Source organism: Ursus maritimus, unplaced genomic scaffold (genome assembly GCF_017311325.1).
Source record: "Ursus maritimus isolate PB19 unplaced genomic scaffold, ASM1731132v1 scaffold_6, whole genome shotgun sequence".
NCBI lineage: Eukaryota > Metazoa > Chordata > Mammalia > Carnivora > Ursidae > Ursus > Ursus maritimus.
Genome location: NW_024426774.1, coordinates 61,822,924 through 61,842,842, shown reverse-complemented (window position 1 = coordinate 61,842,842; position 19,919 = coordinate 61,822,924). Strand labels below are relative to the sequence as shown.

Sequence of the window (19,919 nt, the reverse complement as noted above, 5' to 3'; positions counted from 1 at the left end):
GTGTATTCTGTGTTTAAGTGTCATTATACTGACTCCTAAAGTTCTTCAATGGCACTGAGATCTTTCTTACGGTTAAATATCAGGCAATCTGTTTTTCTCTCTCTCAGCACCCTCCTCCACCCCTTCTCCCAGGGCTTCCCTGTCAGCACTTTCTCTGTGGTAGTTTGTTACATCAGCAATAGGAAACTAATACATGTACCAGATGTTTGTGCCCGGAAGTGGAACGCTGCTATGACAAGTATCAAAAAATGTGGGTAAAAGCTAGGAGAAGTTTGAGGAGGATTATAAGGAAAAGCCAGATTTCCTTGAACAGATTATAATAGAAATTATATAAGGGCGTTAATAGTGAAGGCTCAGAACAGGTATGAATACACAGTGGAAAAAACCTATATTGTTTTAGAGAATATTTAAATCATTATAAATGGACTATTGGCAGAAATATGGACATTAAAGCCACTGCTGGTGAGAATTCAGAAGGAATGAACAAAATGTTGCTGGAAACAGGAGGAAAAGGGTATCCTTGTTATAAAATGGCAGAAAACTTAGCTGGATTGTATTTTATAGTTGTGGGGAAAGCAGAAAGTTGTAAGGGATGAACTTGAGTATTTGGCTAAGGAAATCTCCAAGTATTGAAGATGTTGCTTGGTTTCTTCTTGCTACTTGTACTAAAATGTGAGAGGAAAGATGTAAATCGAGGGACAAATTATTAAGCAAAAGGGAGCCAAGACTTGATTAGGAAAATTTTCAGATTTTCCACATTTCAAACGATGCTACCATTAGGTGCTTCATTGTTAGGAAAGCATGGTCTGAAGAGAAAGCCAAGGATATATCTAGATAACCTTTGTTAGTGCTCATAAGAGTTTAAAAAGAACAGAGTATTTAATCACACAGAGAGTTTTTCGAATAGATTAGGTCATGGATTTCTCAGTAACTCAGCAGAAGTTAGGAGTAGTAACAGGATTGTCTAGAAAGCTCTCTGGAGGAGCCTCTTGTCTAATAAGGTGAATTCTCATAACATATGGGGGAGACCACCAAGGTTCTTGAAGGGATAACAGCAGAAATGCTGCCTGCTTGAAAGAGACAGAAAGAGATTTGACTACAAAGTCAGGGGTGAGAATGATGCAACTACATGCTGAGGAATGCAGGCAGCTTCTAGGCGCTACAACAGGTAAAGGACACATTCTCCCTTAGAGCCTCCAGAAAGAGCCAGCCTTGCCAAAACCTTGACTTTAACCCAGTGAGACTGATTTGGTACTTTTGACCTTCAGAATTGTATGATTGTGTGTGTGCGTGTGAGTGTGTGTGTGAGTGTGTGTGTGTGTGTGTGCGTGCGCATAAATTACTCATTTTGTTATAATTTGTTAGAGCAGCAGTAGAAAACTGTTAGAGATTTTGATTCCATTTAGAATCATTATTACATAATTGGATGAAAGAAGATATGAGTGGGTCTTTAATAGTGGATTCTGGTAGGTTTCCTGGAAAAATACATTGAGAATAATTATTTTTAAATAATGAATAAGGTTCTTTTGCCAGATTATCAAAAATGTTCAATCCTTGCTAGAATGTAAGTTTCTGAGGGAAAGGGCTCTGCCTTTCTGAATTTTACTGTTACTCCAGCATCTAGTAACACCAGTGACTGCCCATGGTAGGCACTCAATAAAGAGTTACTAACTGGAATATATGAATGAATGAATGAATGAATGAATGAATGAATGAATGCTTTATTATATCTTAATTTTTATTTAACTCTTGTCTGTACAAAGTTTTCATTCTTGGTTACCTCTAATGACCTTATATCTTAAGTAATACAGTTCCATAATAATTAGTCCCCTCAACTTCTTTCCCCTCTACTCTATTCTACTTCCAGATTAATCCTCCTAAAACAGAGCTCAGAATATCCCTTTCCTGCACAGTAACCTGGAGACCTAATGACTTACCCATTAATCATAAACTTAACCTACCATCTAAGGCCCTCTCACTCTAGATTCACTTTATTTTTCTAGCCTAAAGTCACTGTTACCCTACCTATATTCTATTCCAGCTACTGCTTTACTACCCTGAACTTGCCCACCTCTCCATCTCCTCTAGTTGAAACGTTCTTTCCTGTCACTACCACCTCCACCTGTTAAAATCCTAGCCAATCTTCAGGTATTTCCTTTAAACTGTCTTTTATATCTCCCTCAAAATACATCTTTTTTTCCCTCAAAATACATCTTTCTCTTCTTTGAATTCTAAAAGAACTTTTATTAACTATATTAATTTGTGGGTCATTTCTCCATATTGCTTTATCCTCTTGAGGTGGTAAGCTCCTTAAGATGAGGAATCCGATCTTGTTCATATCTGCTAAGTACTTAGAACAGTATGGTCCTAGATTAAAAAAAGAAAAAAAAAAAGTTCCATCCTGGGCACATCCATTTACTTCAAGAATCTAAATTTTGCCAGTTTCTCAGCTTCTAAATTATTTTTCCATCCTTTGTTTGTTGGGGGAGGATTATGACAGAGGAAGTAATTATGGGAAAAAATTGAAAATGTAAATTTTTTAAAGCTTAGAATCAACATTTACTGAAATGTGGCCTTCATTTCATCCTACTGTCTTATCAAAATGAGCTTCAAGTATTTTAGAAATTTTGGATTTAGCCATGCAGTCAACCAGATCTTAAGGCATCATACCACTTTTCATGGAGTTAATTCTAGAGCCTAACAGGACATATGAGTCTTATCCAAAATAATAACCTGAGGTCTTATATTGGATAATCTTTATACAAATAAAGAAAATTTCTGTACCCTTCAGACTACAGCAAATTGGATTGAAATGTAAAAAATATATATATAGTGAAATTTGTGAAATTTACAAATTCATATTCAGCTTATATCAAATATATTCTGTTTACATTCCGTTTACTCACAAAAATCGAATGCTACACAGAATTAGCACCAAACACTTTGTTCTTTTTCCCTTAAATTACTTTGATAGCAAAGTCATTTTTAAGAATATTCTATGCTATAAGAAGGGAGGTTGGTGGGGGGGATGAGTTAAATAGATGTTGGGGATTAAGGAGTATACTTGTGATGAGTACCAGGTATTGCATGGAAGTGTTGAGTCACTATATTGTACATCTGAAACTAATATTACACTGTATGTTAACTAACTGAAATTTAAATAAATACTTCAAAAAGAAGCTAAATTTTTTTAAATAATAAAAATACTGGCTTCTTTAACAGACCATCATACTGAAAAATATGACTTTATATATAGAAGGATTTTTTTAACATAATCAAATTTGATCCTCTAATCTTATAAGTAAAGGATAGTTTTCTGCTGTCAGCTGCTTCCAAAAGTATATCTGATGAATAATAGTGAAACAAGTTCATAATAATAAAATAATTATCTCAATATCTATTAAAGTAAACTTTCATTGCTTCAGGTCAGAGCAGATAATTTGGAATCTAGTTCAATTTAGGTACTATGTTGATATTTGCCTTATCTTTTGTTTCCCAGAAATGTTTGTTAGAAAAAGAATTAAAAGGAAGCCAGTGTAGGAAAAGGAGAAACAATTTGATGTATTATTTTTTTTTCAAGTACACAAAATAGCATGGGAAGTTCCCAGGCCTTTAGAGTGGGAAGTTACAAGTGGAGCGTTGAGGTCTGACAGTACTCTGAGTGAGTGCTTCTCTAGTATGAGGAGGCTCCCAAACAGTAAATCACATACTCACACACATTGTTCAACATTGTGACAAATTTAAACTGTTCCATTACTGGAAATCAGCTGGGGATTTTATCTTATTTATAATACTGTTAGGTGCATCATTTTATGAACATCACATTTTCTGAAGGCAGATTATAAGAGACTTTTTTTTTTAATGTCTGATTAGTCCCCTTTAAATCTCTTTGACCTTCACCAAATCCCTTTATTTACCTAGGCTTACTTTTCTCATCTGTATAACATCTATTTCCTTTGAGGAATGTAGTTGCATAGCTTGAAGTATGCCAAAATTGTTTAGAGCTTTCCTGAGTCCTAGTATTAATCATCAGAAACTGTACAGATTCTGTATTCTTTAAATATTTGTACTGTCTTGTGTAGAGGTAACTTTCCTTTGAAATAAATCATAGTAGGAAAAAAATCCAAAACATCTGTAGTTCTTTGCCTGTGTCTTAGTCCAGTGGTAAGACAGGTGTAAATATAGAATAATGAAATTCCGTGATATGATTGGGCGTAACATGTCCTTATAAGTTAGGGAAATGATAGAGCACGACTGATGACTACTAAGTGCCTGTTTTTTACATTAGCAACATATTCCCTCAAAAATGACTCGTATTTCTATATGAAATAAATGCAAATAACAGTAAGTGGGAAAGACCATATGAGATGGTACATGTAGGGAACAAGTCTGTATGGGTTATTTTTATGTCTTATTATTCCTATTTGACTGATGAGGGATTTCGGGTTGAGAACCCAAAGGCATTGCTCAGCATAACTCAGCTAGTATGTGCTAAGACTGGCTTAGCTCAGTGCCCATGCTTTTATCACTGTGTTACAACACTGCCCAGGAAATGTACTAGCGTGAAAGAAAGTAAAATATTGTGTACTTTGGATGATGGATGGAACATTTTATTAGAGACAGATTTATTCTGTATTTCCTCAGCCCTACTGTAAGACTACTGTAAGGACTTTCTGTTTTGTAATAAAGTTTCCATTGTCTCATGTTTTTAAATATTGCTTCTTTTCTAATACTGAAATTAAAAAAAATATATTGCCACCTTGAGTGTTGTACCTGCTGAAAGATATGCAATCCACCTATAATATCTGTTATTCTTTTTTTCAGATTTTTAAAGAGTCCAAGATTCTGAGAAATTGTATTTCTCTCTTTGATGCTATTCAATGATCACACGTGAAAATATATAAAAATTTCCTTAGTTTATTAGTTAAATTAATCATGGAAAATTGAATATTCTGTTATTTGCCCACTCATTTTAGGAAGTGGGTACTCACACTTAGAAATTTTTTTCATAGATAATTAGAACTTATTTTTTTAATTAGAAGAGAGAAAATTTGCTTGATGGAGTGCTCATGAATCCACAAGATTTGTGGTTCAATGTTTGCTATTTTACAATTTACTAACTAAAAAAAAAAAATGAAATGATTAAGCAAAACAGAAATAAAAGAATTGTGAGTATAGCCCATGGAGGACTATCTTATTTTTCTTAGATTTTCACTATTTTTTAATAGTGACCTTCCTTTTGTGGCATGATACTCGATCTGAGACTAAGAGATGAAAACATTTTTATTTGTTAAATCTTCTATTAAACTAATACTCTGTGTTTATAGCTTTGAAATATATATTCCATATTAGAAGTTTCCTAATTTTTTGCGAGGTAGTAAATCTCCAATATTGTTCTACTCATATACTTTTATAGAACCCATCAATATTATGCCCTTATTGTGTGTGAGAGAATATATTTGGAAGCTTTCCTTCCTCTTCTATTTTTTGGAATAGTTTGAGGAGTACAGGCATTAAGTTTTCTTTAAAAGTCTGGTAGAATTCACTAATGAATTCATCTGGTTGTGCACTTTTATTTTTTGGTAGTTTTTTTTTTCTTTGCCAATTCAGTTTCATTATTTGTAATTGATCCATTCAGGTTTTCTATTTCTTCCTGGTTCAGTTTTGGAAGATTATATATTTTGAGGAATTTATCCATTTTTTCTAGTTTGTCCAGTATGTTAGCATATAGTTTTTCATAGAATTATTTTATAATCCTTTGTATTTCTGTGGTATCAGTTGTTACTTCTCTCTCATTTCTGATTTTATTTATTAGGTCCTTTCTCTTTTTTTCTTGATGACACTCTTTGTAGACAAGTATGGTTGTTCTGTAGCAAATAATGATATAGTGGGAGAGCAGTTTTACTTTGCTTCGGGGAAATGTCTTCCTAACAACATATTCTACCCATAGCAGATAGGTTTCCAGTTTGCAAGATGTTTTCCCTAAATGGTAGAGAGTTTCTTGCAAGGAACACATTGTTTATTTGGTGTTTTTCTTGTAGAAAAAAAGCATCTTTTAAAATACTGTATGGGTAAGGGGTTGTATTTGGGATGTAATAGTGTGGGTTTAATTTTATCCATGCTTTTTTTTTTAAGATTTTATTTATTTATTTGACAGAGATAGAGACAGCCAGCGAGAGAGGGAACACAAGCAGGGGGAGTGGGAGAGGAAGAAGCAGGCTCATAGCGGAGGAGCCTGATGTGGGGCTCGATCCCATAATGCCGGGATCACGCCCTGAGCCGAAGGCAGATGCTTAACCGCTGTGCCACCCAGGCGCCCCCCATGCTTTTAATCTGTGTAATAATATAATAGTAATGTTTAATAATTGTACACCTATCTAGGTTCAAATTACAGAGTGTAGTAGAGAAGGACATGTGATACCCAGATGCTACTTTAAGGAAAGACTTATTGTCCCAGTAGGTAGGAGTGCTAGCAGCTCCTCCTGGAGCTGCCTCAGTTACAGAGAACTATTTTGTTCAAGTTCCTACTCTTCTATGAGCAGGTCACAGTTGATAACTTTTTGAGTAAGAAGCATAAAGGCTTGGTGATTTGGGCCCATGCAGGACATTTCTGATGGACCGTTTAGCTCCACAGGTCTCTATGGGGTTAACTGAAACTATAGGGCCTGAGCTGTAACACAGTTTTCCCCCTGCCCTAATAATCATCCTGCATACTTAACTCTACCTGAGATTCTGCTTCCCTGAAGAATCATCCAAATTGTAATATAGAGATCAGAGAGCTCAGGGAGAACAGAAGAGAAAAGAATCCTATTGTGGAACACACAGAGATATTTAAAATTATTTGTCCTCCTTCTAATATATATATTTAATTAATATTAAATTAATATTAATGAAATAATTAAATAATATATTAATGTTTAAATATTATATAATATATTATATTCAGCATACTTATATATATTTGTCTGGAATTATTCTAAAAATCATATAATGTTAATATTTTTAAATATTAATTTAAAATATTTTAAAAACTTGCTTAAAACCATGTATATAAACATGTATATATTTATAATTCATATATGTAATTGTGTATATAACACTATATGTAAGCATTTTATGATCAATAAGGATTCTTGACAGCTTTGTGTGATTTTTAGAATAATTCCAATATATAGCTGTGCCAGTATTAATTTAATTGTACCACATTATTTGGCATTAGCTTTTCTTTCCTTTGGTTTTCTCTTATTATAAATCATGTTGCAATAAACATTCTCTTTGTAAATTTTGTGCATGAGAGTTCCTCTTTTACTCTTTCTGCAACATTTCTGATTATTACATAATTGAATTGTTTTATAGTTTTGGAAAGTAAAATAATTAAATACCTCTTTACTTGTAGATTGGGAAGTTGCATTTTGTAATATAAGCTATTCCAGTTAAATGTTAATAAAAGAATAAAAATCAGAGCCTAATAGAATTCAGTTTATTAGACTAGGTTTTATGGATTATAGACAATATTAAATTAATCATGAGCTTTTTAACTAGGCCCTTTATTTTGGGAAAAGTAGAGAATTTTATAAATTGGATCTCTCTTGCCGTCACTTATTTGTATTCCATTTTTTAAAAGATACTGATGCACTTTGGAAACTAGAAAACTTTTAGGGCAACCTGTTTTTCAAATCGTTAAATCTGCCCTATTAAAAAAATTTCTACAGCTTATAATTGGCGGCACTAGTTTTTCTTATCATCTATAATACTGCCATTTATAACCAAATTTAATGACGCCAATCTGTTTTTCTAGAGGATCTATAATGCCCGGAATTCCTGGTTATCTAATACTTGTTAGATATATATTGTTATCCTCAGTATCTTCTAACCAAAGATGACATCAAATTGGTAGCAGTTATGTAGTAATACTTTTTTTTTTATTACTATTGCACCTAAGTTGCTGATGGAAAAGTCCAGGTAACTTAACAGCTAAATCTATAAATATATGTGGATCATGAAGGGAAAGGTGCTTCCAACAGATTCAGAAAATATAAGTCCGCAAAAGAATCTCTAACTCAAATATCCCTGTTTATTTCTTATTTATTTAATTTTTTTATATAGTATTTGTTATGTGTTCATTCAAACTGGAACAAAATATAGAGATGTTTTGCCAATGAGCATTATACATTTTTTGCTTCATTTAAAGCAATTTTAGGGGCGCCTGGGTGGCACAGCGGTTAAGCGTCTGCCTTCGGCTCAGGGCGTGATCCTGGCGTTATGGGATCGAGCCCCACATCAGGCTCCTCCGCTATGAGCCTGCTTCTTTCTCTCCCACTCCCCCTGCTTGTGTTCCCTCTCTCACTGGCTGTCTCTATCTCTGTTGAATAAATAAATAAAATCTTTAAAAAAAACACAATTTTATATCATTAATACTGCATTATATCAGACATTAGTAAAGTAACTATTAATGTATTCTTATTTTTAAAGTTTTCTCTTTTTTAAGATTTTAATTATTTATTTGAGAGAGGGAGAGAGAGCATGAGTGGGGGAAGGAGCAGAAGAAGCAGACTCCCTGATGAGCAGTGATCCCAGGAGTCCGGGATCGTAACCTGACCTGAAGGCAGATGCTTAAACGACTGAGCCATCCAGGCGCCCCTATTTTTAAAATTTTCTTAAAACAACCTTCCCACCTTCTAGGCAATTTTGCACTTAAGCTATGATCAGTTTGCCAAATATCCAGAGAAAGAGTCTCTATTGATTATCAACTAGAGGCCAGTGTGTTCAAAATGACTCATCCATCATCTTACACGCCTGAGAGGTAATATTTTTCAACGTTTTCTCAGGAAATGTTGATATACTTTTGATCTTAGAGGAAAAGTGCCCAGTTTCTCACCGTTAATATGTTAGCTGTGTTTTTCTTTTTTTTTTTTTATACCTTTTATTTTTTAGAGCAGTTTTAGGTACACAGCAAAATTGAACAGAAGGTATGGAGATTTCCCATATACATCTTGCCCCCACACATGCATAACCTCCTCCATTATCAGTAGCCCCCACACATGATGATACCAACATTTGTTACAGTAGACTACATCGACATATCGTCACCTCAAGTCCATACTTTAGATTTGCGTTCACTCTTGGTGTTTACATTCTATGGGTTTTGACAAATGTATAATGACATGTATCCACTATTGTATTACCATGCAGAATAGTTTTACTTCCCTAGAAATTCTCTATGCTCTACTCATTCATCCATTCCTTTCCACTAAATCTCTGGAAATCACTAATATCTTTACTGTCTCCATCATTTTCCTTTTCCAGAATGTCAGATAGTTGGAATTGTGCAGTATATAACCTTTTCAGATGGGCTTCTTTTACTTAGTAAATTTCATGTAAGTTTTCTCCATTTCTTTTCATGGCTTGATAACTCATATATTTTTAGCACTGAATAATATTCCATTGTCTGTATGTACCAGTTTGTCCATTCACCAACTGATGGACATTGTGGTTGCTTCCAAGTTTTGGCAGTTATGAATAGAACTGTTATAAACATCTATGTGCAGTTTTTGTGTGGGCATAAGTTTTCAACTCATTTGGGTAAATGCCAAGGAGTGTGAGTGCCAGATCTTGTGGTTAAGACTATGTTTCATTTTGTAAGAAACTGTCAAACTGGGTCGCCTGGGTGGCTCAGTTGGTTAAGCGTCTGCCTTAAGCTCAGGTCATGATCCCAAGGTTCTGGGATCAAGTGCCGCACTGAGCTCCTTGCTCAGTGGGGAGCCTGCTTCTCCCTCTGCTTGCTGCTCCCCCTTCTTGTGCTCTCTCTCTCTGACAAATAAATAAATAAAATCTTTAAAGAAAGAAAAAAGAAACTGCCAAACTGTCTTCCAAAATGACTATACCATTTTGCATTCCCAACCAATAACGAACCAGAGTTCCTGTTGGTCCACACCCTGGTTAGCATTCTGTGTTGTCAGTGTTCTGGATTTTGGCCGTTCTAATAGGTGTGTAGTGGTATCTCATTGTTTTATTTTGCAATTCCTGTTGACATATGATATTGAATGTCTCCCTCTTTTTTTAAAGATTTTATTTATTTGTCAGGGAGAGAGAGAGAAAGAGCACAAGTAGGGAGAGTGGCAGGCAGAGCAGGCAGAGCAGGCAGAGAGAGAAGTAGGCTCCCCGCTAAGCCCAAGGAGCCCCATGTGGGACTCTATCCCAGCACCCTGGGATCAGGACCTGAGCTGAAGGCAGACACTTAACTCACTGAGCTACCCAGGCTTCCCTTGAATGTCTTTTCTTATGCGTCTGTACCATCTGTATATCTTCTTTGAAGGTGTCTGTTTGGGACTTGGCTCATTTTTTTAACTGAGTTGTTTTCTTATTGTTAAGTTTTAAGAGTTCTTTACAATTCTGGATAACAATCTTTTATCAGGTGTATTTTTTGCAAATATTACTCCCAGTCTGTGGCTTCTATTTTCATTCTTTTGACATTGTTTTTAATTTTAATAAAATTAAAAGTTCAACTTAGACGTTATTTCACGGATCATGCCTTTGATGTTTATTAAGAAAGTCATCACCAAACCTAATGTCATCTAGGTTTCCTCCTATGGGTTTTAGGATTTTAGTAGATGGTATTTACCAATTTAAGGAAATTCCCCCTACTCCTAGTTTGCTGGGAGGTTTCATCATGAATAGGTGTTGGAGTTTGTCAAATAATTTTTCTGCACCTATTGATATGATCATATGATTTTCCTACATTAGTCTGTTGAGGTAGTCTTTTATATTGTTTTTTCTTTTTTTCTTTTTTTTTAGTAATAATTTTTTATTATATTATGTCACCATTCAGTACATCCTTAGTTTTTGATGTAGTGTTCCATGATTCATTATTTGTATATAACACCCAGTGCTCTATGCAATATTGTTTTTTAAGTGTTGGTTTAGACTTACATAACTAGAATAAATACTACTTAATTGAAGGGGTGTTTTTGAATTTATTTAATTTTATTTATTCAGTTTGTTGAATCTTATTAGCTACTATTTTGTTGAGAATAGTTGCTTCTGTGTTTATGTTGCTCTGTAATATTCCTTTATTGTAATTTCTATCTGGTTTTGGTGTTAGGATAATTCTTGCCTCATGAAATGAATCAAACATCGTTCTTCCTGCTTTTATTTTCTGGAAGGTCTTGCAGGGAATTTATATCATTTCTTTGTTAAAGCTTTGATAGACTTCACCAATAAAATCATCTGACCCTGATTCTTTCTGGAAGGTTATTAATATTTTGACTTAGTTTATTTAATAGGTAAAGGCTTACACAGATTAGACATTTCTCTTTGTGTGAGTTTTGATCACCTGTCTTTCAAGGAATTAGAACTTTTCATCTGAGTTATCAAATTTGTGGACAGAGATTTGTTTATGGCATATCATTATTATCTTTTTAATGTATATGAGAGCAGTAGTGATGATGGTGTCTCCTTCATCTCTGATATTGTTAATTTGTGTATACTTTATTCTTTCTTTCTTGTTTATCCTTGCTAGATGTTTGTCAATCTTAATTGAACTTTTCAAAGAACATGTTATTGGTTTTGCTGATTTTCATCGCTTCTCGGCCTTTTGGCTAAGATCAAGTGTGGTTTTGCTGATTTTCTCTATTTTCCTGTTTTCAATTTTTTTTATTTCTCCTTTAATTGTTCTTAATTTTTTTTTCTGCTTGCTTTAGGCTTAAATTACTTGTTTCTTCAATTTCCTTAAGTAGAAGCTCAGGTTATTGATTTTACTCCTTTCTTGTTTTCTAATACTTGCACTTACTACTATAAATTTCCCTCTAAGTACTGTTTTCACCGAATCCCCAAAGTTTGCTATGTTGCCCTTCTATTTTCATTTAGTTTTTCCTGAGACTTTTTTGATCCATGTGTTATTTAAAAACATTTTTCAAATTTTAAGTGTTTGGGGATTATCCAGGTATCATTTTTGTTACTCATTTCTAGTTTAATTCTGACATGGCCTGCAAAATGCTCTGTGTGATTTCTATTTTGGTATATTTTGGTAAATATATTTTGGTAAATATTTTGGTAAATGTCCTAGGTGAGCTTGAAGAATGTATATCCTGCTGTTGTGGATGGAATATTTAATAAATACAAATTAGATCAAGTTCATTGACTGTTCTGTTTGCCTCTTTATTTACTGGTTTTCTGGCTGCTCAGTTTATCAATACTGTCAGAGTTTGTGTTGAAGTCTCTTATTATAATACTGGATTTGTCTGTTTTTCATTGCAGTTCTATTAGTTTTTGCCTCATGTATGTTGATGATCTGTTGTTAGGTACATACATATTTAGGATTGTCGTGTCTTCTAAGATAATTGATCCTGTATCTTTATGTAATGACTCCATTTATACTTGAGAATTGTCCTTGTTCTGAAGTCTGTTTTAATCTGAAATTAGCTATTCTAAGTGCTTTTTAAGTATTTGCTTAGTGTTAGCTTGGTATATATTTCTCTTTTTACTTTTACCCTATCTATATACACCTAAGGTGGGTTCCTTGTACACAGTATAGTTCAATGTTAGTCTTTTACTTACCGTATTTAGGTGATTCACAATGAAAGTGATTATTGATATATTTGGATTAATATTTACCTTGTTTTCTATTTTTTGCATTTATTCTTTGGTTTTACCCCCTTCCCACTTTTTCTTCCTTCTCTAGTTTAAATTGAGCTTTTTATATGTTTTTATTGTATCTCAATTAGCATTTAAATTATATTTCTTATAAAAAATGTAGCGATAGCCCTAGAGTTTCTAATATACACCTATACTCTCTTAAGTCTGTCTGCCTGTGATAGCACTGTAGTGCGACGGGTGTACAGCAGGTACCTTGTACTGTTGCAGATTTTTTTTCTTTTTAAGATTTTATTTATTTATTTGTCAGAGAGAGAGAGAGAGCACAAGCCGGGGGAGCAGCAGGCAGAGGGAGAAGCTCCCTGCTCCGCAGGGAGCCCGATGTGGGACTCAGTCCCAGGACCCTGGGTCATGACCAGAGCAGAAAGCAGACGCTTAACCAACTGAGCCACCCAGGCGTCCCTTATTTGCAGATTCTTTCCTCCCATCCCTCCTGACATCGGTGTAATTCATTTCACTTTAGCAATAACATTTTTACTACTGTTACTTTAAGTAAACAGCTAACATTTAGATCAGTTAAGAATAAGAAAATGAAATATTTCATTTTACCTTCATTTTTTCTTTCTATGGCACTTGTCCTTTGTAAACATCTGTTTTTGATCGATACCATTTTCCTTCTCTCTGAAGAACTTCTTTTAACATTTCTTGCGAAGTAGGTCTGCTGGTGATAAATTCTCCCAATTTTTTATTTTCTAAGAAAGCTTATTTCTGTATCACCTTTGAAGGATAATTCCACTGGATATAGATTCTACATTGATGTCTTCCTTTTTTCAACACGTTAAATATTTTATGTCACTGTCTTCTTGCTTATATGGTTTCTGATGAGCAGCCTGCGGTAACTTTCCTCTTTGTTCCTTGAAGTATCTGAGTTTCCTAGGGCTGCCATAACAAATCATCATACTCCAAGTTGCTTAAAACAACAGAAATTTTTTCTCTCATACTGTAGAGGCTAAAAAGTCTGAAATCAAGGCAGCAGCAGGCTTAGCTCTTTCTGAAAACTCAAAGATAGAAACAGTCCCATGTCTGTCTTCTAGCCTCTGGTGATTGCCAGCAATCTTTGAAATTCCTTGGCTTGTAGACGAATCACTCCAATCTCTGCCTCCGTCAATGGGGTTCTTTCCTCTATGTCTTTGTGCCCACATTTTTCTGTTCTTATAAAGGTATCTGTCATTGGATTAGTTCTCATTCTAATCCAGCATGACCTCATTTTAACTTGATTATATGTGCAAAAAACCTTAATTCCAAATAAGGTTACATTAATAGGTACCAGGAGTTAAGGCTTCAAAATAGCTGCGGGGGAACACAATTCAACTCATAGTAGGTAAAATTTTCCCCCTTTGGCTTTATTCAAAATGTTCTTTTTGTCTTTAGTTTTGCTATTTGAATATGATATGACCAGGTATCAACTTTTGTTATTTTTAATTTTTTTTATCTTAATTGGTATTTTTTAAGCCTTCTGGATTAATGGGTTAGTGTCTAGTTTTGGTAAGTTCTTGGCCATTATTTCTTCAAGTATTCTTCTGCTCTATCCTCTTTATTTTCCTTCTATTTTCCAATTACGTGTGTGCTTTTAAATTTTCTCAAAATTCTTGTTTGTTTTGTTCTTTTTTTCCCCCATTCTCTTTGTATTTGAGCTTGGAAAGTTTCTGTTGACCTAGTTTACTCTTAGTCTCCAGAAATTCATTAAAATTAGCATTTAAAGTTCTTATTAGTTTATAGCTCCTGTTACTTTGGCTTCAGACAAGCATATCTCAGCTGTGACTCTCAATTTATCTGTTTCTCCAGATATCATGGCTTTGGGCAGTTTTCCCCACAACCTCCTTTTTCTAATGGGTCCCAGAAAAGTCACTGATTTTTAGTTTGTTAAGTGTTTTCTTATTTTAAAGATAATATGACTTCTAAGATCTTTACATAGTGGAATTAAAACTAGATGTCTCTGCTGTTCCCCCCACCCATAAAATGTATTTCATTATTTCATTGGATCTCTCTGAATACTCAGTATTTTAACTAAGTAAAATTGTGATCTTGCTCTTGTAACAACTCAATATCAGTGGAAATGTGTACTTGACATATTAATCTTGTTTTTTCTCCTCTTGGTTCTTGCATTCCCCTAAGTATATTTGTAGCTCTGTATATATTTATCAGCTTCAGTCAAACTCTTCAGATTGCTCAAGTTTTCAAACTTAAAGTGAGTAGTGGAAATTGGAAAGTATTTTCATTCTGGCTGGCCATGAATTTTCTACTGATGTAAAAGAAACGGAATTCCTGGGGTGCCTAGGTGGCTCAGTTGGTTAAATGTCTGACTTTGGCTCAAGTCATGATTTCAGGGTCCTGGAAACTAGCCCCCAGTCCTGCTTTGCACTCAGCAGGGAGTCTCCTTCTCCTTCTCCCTCTCCCTCTGCCCCTTCCCCTGCTCATGCTCTCTCCCTCTCTCTCTTAAATAAATAAATAAATTCTTAAAAAAAAAAAAAGAAGTAGAATTCCCTCATTCAGTTCTCCCATGCAAAACTATACACCCCAAATGAACAAATTGCATCATAAACACAAAATGCTAAAGCCAAACCATTTAAGAAGCATGACAGGAATACTAGCATAATGACTAACCAACATTTTGAAATTCTAACTAAAGCAATTTGAAAGTAAAATAAGGTCATCATTATAAAAGTTATTAACATAAAGAAATTATTCCATTATAAAAAATAATTACCTCTCTTAGTAGAAATTGACTATATAATTATACAGTCCTTTAGAAATTAGCAGAAGTTGGTAAAATTTAACAGAGAAATTGATGTCAGGTGGAAATAAGATAAATACACAAAAGTCAATAGTTTTATTCTTTTTTTTTTCTTTTGCCTCTACTTAAAATAACCAACTGGAAATGGACAAATTAGTTTATTCACAATAACAATAAAAGTTGAATATTTAAGTGTAAAATAAACAAGATAGATCTAAAAGTACTAAATACTGAAACCTATGCAATTTTATTAAAGGAAATGAGGACTTAAACAAGTAGAAGAATACAATATATTCCTGCAAGGGAAGACTCAATATAATCAAAATACTATTAATTTCTAAATTAATACATATAATTAATACCATTACAATTAAAATCCAAACAAGTGGGGCACCTGGGTGACTCAGTAAGTTGGGGCTCTAACTCTTCGTTTTGGCTCTGGTGGTGGTTTCAGGCTTGTGGGATCCAGCCCCCCATTGGGCTCCATGCTCAGCAGGGAGTCTGCTTCTCTCCCTCTCCCTCTCCTCTGCTTCTCCCCCTCTCCCTCTCCTCTGCTTCTCCCTCCCACCCCCCAGACGTGTTCTCTCCTCTCAAATAAATAAATAAACCTTTAAAAAAATAAAAAATAAATAAAATCCAAATAAGTGTATGTATTTAACAATATAAAATGGTTTAAAGTACATGTATCAAAAGTAGTATAAATAAAAATAAAATGATAAAAATAGAGAATAATGAAAACTGGTCTCAAAGACATTAAAGCTTAAATTAAGACCAGTGTAATCAAAAGTGTGGGTCAGTAACTGATCTAGTCTTTGTTCATTGCCTGGGGAAGAAAATAGGCAAGCTATAATTCATCCATGTGAATCTAATATGAACATAAGTGGTATTTAAACTTGTAAAATAGTCATTTAATAAATGGTATCGTAACAGTCTGCTATCTAATTGATAGAATAAAAAGTTGGACTGCTAAAATTTTAAAATAAAAAAACAATTAAACATAGCTTCTTTTTTAAACTAGAAACACTTGAGACTATGAAGTCAGTGACAGACATATTGCCAACCCCCTCACAAAAGTGTGCAGAACAGATGCTGCAATAAACAGAAAACTGAAACTGACAAAATATTTGCTATATATATGAAATCTTAGAAATTGATAAGAAATACAATGAAAAAAAGGGCAAAATATACAAAAAAGCAATTATCAGAAAAGTAAATATACATATGAAAAGATGCTCAACTACATGAGTCAGGGAAATGCAAATTAAATCTATAATTACATTTGGAAAATCACTAGATTGTCAACTGCATTAACACTGAGTATTAGCATAGATGTGAAAAAATGTATCATATACATTTCTGTCCCGAACAAAGATTATTATTTTCTGGAAAAGATGGGAAAAAATACTTACGTGTTTTATGATGCTACAGTAGAAGAAAAGGCTGCTAATTTCTAAATCAAATTATCCTGTCACTTGATTTTTGTGGCTTCAGTCAGACCAAGACATCCCTATAATCTTTAGTGATGAAGACGGCTAACATAAGAGGCTCAATCCAAGGAATCTTAATAAGAATAAAGACTTGGCAAACCATTTCTGCAAGGTATGATATACAAAATGGATTTTGACAGTTTATAAAACAATAGTCTGGAAATTCATTACATAAAACTTTGCTGAAGACTGACAATATCATTTAATCCAGAATTGTAACTGTAGAAATTGTGTTTAATTTTAATGGTATAAGGTTGAAAGGGTAATGGATTTAGCGTTAGCTGTGATGGAAACCCATATTTTTCCAATATAAATAATCAACAAAAACAATAACAAAAACTAACATTATGTTATGAAATATACGGTATAGTGCTCCAGTAAGCTTGCATGCACACTATCTAAAGATGATGGACAAAAAGTGTTTTATGTTCTGTGAAACTTTAGAGAGACCAAAATTGAGTGAGCAATGCAACTAACAGTCTTATCTAAATCCCTTCTCTGTCACCAGGGAGACACAGGGAAGTTGAATTAACTGAGTTAAGTAAAATAAATTACAGCAATTTCAATATATCTTAAAGGAATGAGGACAGTAAGGATCAAGGAACTTGCCATCAACTGGGAAAGTGAAAATAAAAATAGGAAAAAAAAATTAAGTGAGGCTATATGATGATGCATACAGGTGTAAAGAAATCCTCAAGGTTGTAAATGAATGGGTGCTGGATGAATGGTAGAAAGTTTTTTTTTTTGTTTTGTTTTTGTTTTAAGATTTTATCCATTTATTTAGACAGAGAGAGCGTGCACATGTGGGCATAAGCTGGCGGGGGGGGGGGACTAGAAAGGGTGTAGGGGGAGGCAGTGAATCCCCAGCAGACTGTGTTGAGTTGGAGCTAAGGGGGCTAGATGTGGTGCTGACCCCACCACCCCTAGATCATGATCTGCGTGGAAAACAAGAGTCCAGTGTCCAATGGACTGAACCACCCAGATTCCCCTTGAGTGGTAGAAAGTTTTAATGATCCCTGCCATATGGTAGCCACACTCTTATGCAACCCCTTCCTCTCTCTCTCTCTCTCTGTCTTTCTTTCCTGCCTTCTCAGCTTGCTCACTTTGATGAAGAAAGCTGTCATTCTGAAGCAGTCCACGTGGCAAAGAATTTATGGCAGTTTACAGCTAACAACTAGCAAAGAACTGAATTCTCTCAGTCATTCCATCCACAAGGAATGCAGCCTGGACAACAACCAATCCTGAGCTAGCTTGGAAGACGAATTTGACCCAGTTGAACCTAAGATGAATGTGGACCTGGTTGAGAAGTTGCTTACAGGCTGGTGAGAGACCCTGAAGCAGAGGACCCAGGTAAGGCAGGCTTGGTTTCCTGACCCACAGATTCTATGAAACAAGAAATGTGTGTTTTTTAAGTTGCTGAGATTGAGAGTAATTTGTTATGCAACAGTATATCAGTAATACAGTATGTGCTATTAGTTAAATATAAGGGGAATGATTGTGACATATGATTTAGGAAAGCTTTTCTGAAGAAAGCAAATGAGCTAAATCTTAAAGGGGGAAATCATATTAGTTGCTGTTCAATTAAACGTAGCACATTCTTTTTTTTCAAGTTTTTATTTAAATTCTAGTTAGTTTACATATATGGTAAAGTTGGTTTCAGGTATAGAATTTAGTGATTAATCACTTACAGATAAACACCCAGTGCTCATCACAACAAATACCCTCCTTAATGCCTATCCCCCATTTAGCCCATAGCCCACTCATCTCCCTCCATCAACCCTCAGTTTGTTCTTTGTAGTTAAGAGTCTCTTACGGTTTGCTTCCCTCTCTTTTTTTTTCCCCTATGTTCATCTGTTTTGTTCCTTAAATTCCACATATGAGTGAAATCATATGGTATTTGTCTTTCTCTGACTTATTTCAAACTTAGCACATTCTTTAAATTGCAAGGACTAGCTGGAAATAAAAGTAGGATGAGATAAAAGAAGGTATGCATTGGGTGCCTAGTTGGTTCAGTCTGTTAAGTGGACTCTTGATTTAGACTCAGGTCATGATTTCAGGGTCTTGGGATCCAGCCTGGTGTCTGCTCAGCAGGGAGTCTGCTTGTCCCTCTCCCTCTGCTCCTCCCTCTGCTTGCACTCTCTCTCTCAAGTAAACAAAATCTAAAAAAAAAAAAAAAAAAGGTAAGCATTAATCATAATGAAATAATGAAATGGGACTGAAAGAAAGAAAATCAATTGCTAGTGAAAAGACAGAAGAGTCATTAGAAAGATTTTTAAGAAATAAGAGGGGAGAGGGAAAGGGGAAGTAGGGATGAGGGAGAGGGAGAAGAAGAGTTGGGAGGAAGAGAACATTTTGATGTGAATATATTAGCTTCTATATGTATGGATTTTACAGTATTTTATAATTTAGCCATAAAATAAGTATTTAGGTTATTATAAATGGCAAGCAGTTAGTTTATTTGAAATTAAATGTTATTAACTAGGATGTCCCAAGTATATGTGTCTGCGTGTGTGTGTGTGTGTGTGTGTGTGTGTGTGTTTCACAAATGCTATAGTAGTTATGAAAATGTTAGGGATATTTTACTCCAGAACTCTTGAAAGTTTGAGGAGGAACCTAGAACTATTTGTGAGTGGGTCCTCTATATTCTGTTTCACTGTCTTGACTGAGAGACATGCGCATAAACTCATTTTGTAATTAGTGTAAAGCACCATGCTGTGTTTTCAGACACTGAAAGAAGGTTTCCATGTTGATTAATTGTGGTTAGCAAAGACAAAGAAGTCAGCTATCTATACACTAGAGTAGTGAGACACCAGCAAACCCAGACTCTGGGGATACAAAGGTATGAAGTTTCATGATTAAAGTTATAAACATCTATGTTAATTCCTCTACGTTCTCCTGCTCGGGATTTTTATGCTGCTACACAGTTAGCAGAAAGATAATCTCTAGCTGATCAATAACATCTACTCTAAATGGCTGGTGCTGGAAGGATCCATGAATCTTAGTAATCTACCTAATTTTGTTAAGCCAGTATATTCAAACTGTATCTC

The 19,919-nt window shown here is 34.5% G+C and overlaps 1 long non-coding RNA gene across 1 annotated transcript in view; it reads left to right on the top strand.

Annotated features, from left to right (window-relative positions):
• Positions 1 to 19,919, top strand: part of LOC121101041 — a 195,894-nt gene that overhangs the window by 78,130 nt on the left and 97,845 nt on the right. Inside the window, exon 2 of the long non-coding RNA XR_005832982.1 lies at positions 17,967 to 18,222. This is a non-coding gene — a long non-coding RNA (uncharacterized LOC121101041). The remainder of the gene's footprint in view (positions 1 to 17,966; positions 18,223 to 19,919) is intronic.